Consider the following 3,746-nt stretch of genomic DNA (forward strand, 5'->3'; position numbering starts at 1 on the left):
TCCTCTGTCCTGGTGTCCTCATAGAGCCCCACCAGGTGAGCCTCGCTGGCCTCCTGCAGAGCCATGATGGCTGAGCTCTGGAAGCTCAGGTCGGTCTTTATTCTTGGGCGATCTCCTGGACCAGGTGCTGGAAGGGCAGCTTCCAGATGAGCAGCTTGATGGACTTCTGGTATCAGTGGATCTCCCTGAGAGCCACAGTACCGGGCCTGTAGAGGTGAGGCTTCTTCACTCCACCAGTGGCCGGCGTGTTCCTGCGGGCAGCTTCGGTGGCGAGCTGCTTCCTGGGAGCTTTACCTCCGGTGGAGTTACGGGAGGTCTGCTTGGTTCTGGCCATGACTGGACTTCAGGGTTCTCCACGTTTAACACTGAAGAGTGAAGATGTTAATCAACTCCTCCTGATTGTGGAAAAAACACCTTGTCATGGTTACGCACCATAACAAAAAGTCCAAAAGCAAAAAGGCTTCAGTAAAAATGCTTCCAGCTGCACAGCATCTGATACCAGAGGAAATAATGATTCAAAAAAAGTGATTTACATCAAGAAAAAAAAAAAGAGGAATAAAGTTTTTAAAAGCAATATCTCAGAATGAGGAACAGAGCTGCTCCTTGAGCGGTGCAATTCTAGAAGCTGAGTTCTGGGGTATTTTCTTCTAAGCAAACCCTGATCTGTACTTCTCCAACCTGTGTGGAGAGTTCCTTGGTCTTCATGATTGATGGTCTCCTGCAGTACTTGGAGGTGTTGATTGAACTCATTCTGGGGTTGAATACATATGCAGGTTTATAGATTATTATTTAAAACATTGAACTTCATTAATCTGAATTCTTTTTGTAGATTTGTTGTTTTTAATCCAAATAAATTCCTGGTTGTAAGACAGCAATGAAAAGGTTACCCGGGGGGTGAATACTTTTGGAAGGCACCGTATGAGGTGACTTGTGTTCTGAGGTTCAGACTCCTGAATGTGTGTGTGTGTGTGTGTGTGGCGCTCCCTCCCTGGCTACTGTATACTGTGTATACTGTCGAGTGGCCATGGCTGTCGGCCTTCTTGCTTCCAAGAACAGAAACACGGTTGTTACTGCCAGGGTTCCAGCTGGAGTCAAGGAAGACAAAGTCATATTTATTGAGTTCTTTTACACGTGGAAGTATTCAGATTTATTTCAAACTTCTGATCCTGTCAGCTTCAGAAGTGGCCTTACATCCAGTATGTCCAAGTTGAGCTTCAGCAAAGTTCAGATAGAATTTTTTAATTTAATAAATGTATTCCTGTTGAGAGAAATAAATCCTATCTTCCTATGTGTTGTTCTCATCTCTTTGGAACAAACGGCCTCAGACAGAAAAGTAGAGGAGAAACTTGTTTATTTCAGTGTCAGAACAGATCATCCCAGCATTTAATCCTGCATATGTGTCTGTACGTTTAGCCTCACCAACACACGCTGAGACGGACGCTTCTCTGCTTTCAGCTCTTTGAACCGTTTATCAAAATGTTCAGGCTACCAGAACCATAGACATTTAGATCTTTAAATCCTTTGTGCTCTTTGAAATCTACTTCAGCTCACATGCTCCTTTTTGTCTCATTTGAACTTTTTACTCAAACCTGACCTCACCTAACGATTACTGCCATGATAAGAAGTTTTCTGCTCCAAATTTATGCAGCACTGAATCACATTTCTACAAAACCACAGAAATATTAAACATGTTGGACCGGGGGGGGATTTATACAAATATCACCAATTACTTTATTACAAGTCATTAAAGTACAGCCATAAGTAAAAACATGAGACTGACAATGAGAACTAAAGGTCAAAATTTGCTTTCTATTTAAAAAAATAAAAAAATCAGACTTAAAGGAAATAAAGGTTTGTGTCTTTGAGGAAATTCAGTAAAGTGGGACACTAATTCCCCACAAATTTAGAGTTAAAAAGTCTTCTTCATAAGTTTGGTCTTTTTCTTTATGCTAACACGTTAAAGTACCAATAAATGTAAACAATTTCTGATTCTTACATTTTAAAACAAAACTAAGCACAGTTCAGGGTTTGCAGCTCTGTGGGAGGAAGCCCAGAGAGTTTTTTTGATTGAAAAGATTGCAGACCTCTGGACTAGAGCTACAAGAAATGTTCATTTTGAATCTGAGCTGCAATGTATCTCATCTTTCAACATGAAAATGTGAATTCAAACCCAGGAAAACTAGTTGAAGTAACAGAAGAATGAAACATCTGAAAAGCCTGTGTCCTAACAGTGTTTTTAACAATGAAAGCAGCAGATTTAAAGTTGAGTTTAACACTGAATTAAAATAAAAGTGTCAGGAGAAGAAAAAGGCAGACATTAACAGATTTTTGGTTCTATAGGTGTCAGTAGACCACAGGTAACTAAATCCTGACAGGACAGACAATAAATCCAACCCTTTAATACTAACATGTTGTTCATTTGTTCAGTAAAAACACTGTAAGAGCAGATCTGAATGACTCAGTGAGGATAAAACAGCCAGGAGGCACTTCACGAGGATCAGCAACCTTCATCCCGTCTGGATCTACGGTTTCCTGCAACACTAAGGCATCTGGGTCAGCGCCACCCAAGTCCCAATAAACCTTAAACTATTTACAAGTGATGAAATGTTTTAAATACAAACGTTAGCAGTGAAATCATCACAGACATTCAGATTGTCTGCTTCCTCCTCCATCACCAGTAAGGTGGTGTCAGTAGAGAAATAAAGCTTTCTGTCAGCGGCTCATGGGACTCTCACATGTTTCACTCAGAAGCAAGCAGCCGAACTTTACAGAGCAAAAGATTTTAGGAAATAATTGACCAAAAAAAGCTAAGATTTGTATTTATTTTTACAAACTATAAATATCTTTAAATATGAAATCTGTCTCTGTGGACATAAGTCAGTCAGGGACAGTAACAGCTGGGTCCGTCCCTCAGGTTCTCTGACACCTAATCATTCACACATGGAACAATTATGATGCTGAGTTACTGCCAGCTTTTCAGTCCTAAATTAAATTTTATTCAATCTTGGTGCATTCATATCAACACAAAGTTGGCTTTCTAATGTGTGAAGGTTAAGAGAAACCTCACTGTCCAATCTGAAAACTGAAGCATTTTACTGTTTGTTTGGATCTAAAAGAGGAGGTGGTTCCTTCATCGGAGCGGAGCAGCTTCTGCCTCAGTCCTGGAAAAAAACAAAAAAACAACATTCATATTGCCAATCTGCAGCAACAAAAACAAAACAGAAATCCAGACACAGGCAGAGCTCGGTGATGCCAGGTGCTACACGGATCACTGCATAATGTTCACATATTGTTCACCTGTGGAAGCCACACATCAACACCTTATTTATAAATCTCTACTTGGTTTGGCTCCAAATTATTTCAATTCTCTTTTATATAGATCTATTAATTCCCATTCTTTACGCTCCAATAACACTTTTTTTTTTGCATGTTCCACGTTATCGAACTGAAAAAGGAAAGCAAGCTTTCAGTGTGACGGCTCCTTCAGCCTGGAATCAGCTCCAGTCTGAACTCAACATGTCAGAACTGATTTCACTGGACTTATTTCGAGCGATTCTTAAAAACAGGCAACGAGATTCTTTAAAACAGTGTCACTGTTTTTAAATTTATTTTATATTTTTCTACCTGTGTATATGCATTAATCAACTTGGTTTTTGTAACCAGGTTGCTGTGTACTGCAGATTTCTGCCCAGGTCCCCCTTGAAAATGAGATCTGGATCTCAACGGGGTTTACCTGGTTAAATAAA

At 40.1% G+C, this 3,746-nt stretch overlaps 1 protein-coding gene across 4 annotated transcripts in view; it reads right to left on the reverse strand.

Annotated features, from left to right (window-relative positions):
* Nucleotides 1-1,334: 1,334 nt before the first annotated feature.
* LOC108244755 (ceramide transfer protein) overlaps nt 1,335-3,746 on the reverse strand; it is a 27,971-nt gene continuing 25,559 nt past the window's right edge. For all 4 annotated transcript variants that reach the window (XM_037979617.1, XM_037979616.1, XM_037979615.1 and 1 more), the window contains one exon: nt 1,335-3,161. The gene's annotated coding sequence lies outside the window, so the exon portion shown is untranslated. The remainder of the gene's footprint in view (nt 3,162-3,746) is intronic.

This window comes from Kryptolebias marmoratus, linkage group LG14 (genome assembly GCF_001649575.2).
Source record: "Kryptolebias marmoratus isolate JLee-2015 linkage group LG14, ASM164957v2, whole genome shotgun sequence".
In the NCBI taxonomy this organism is placed as follows: Eukaryota; Metazoa; Chordata; class Actinopteri; order Cyprinodontiformes; family Rivulidae; genus Kryptolebias; species Kryptolebias marmoratus.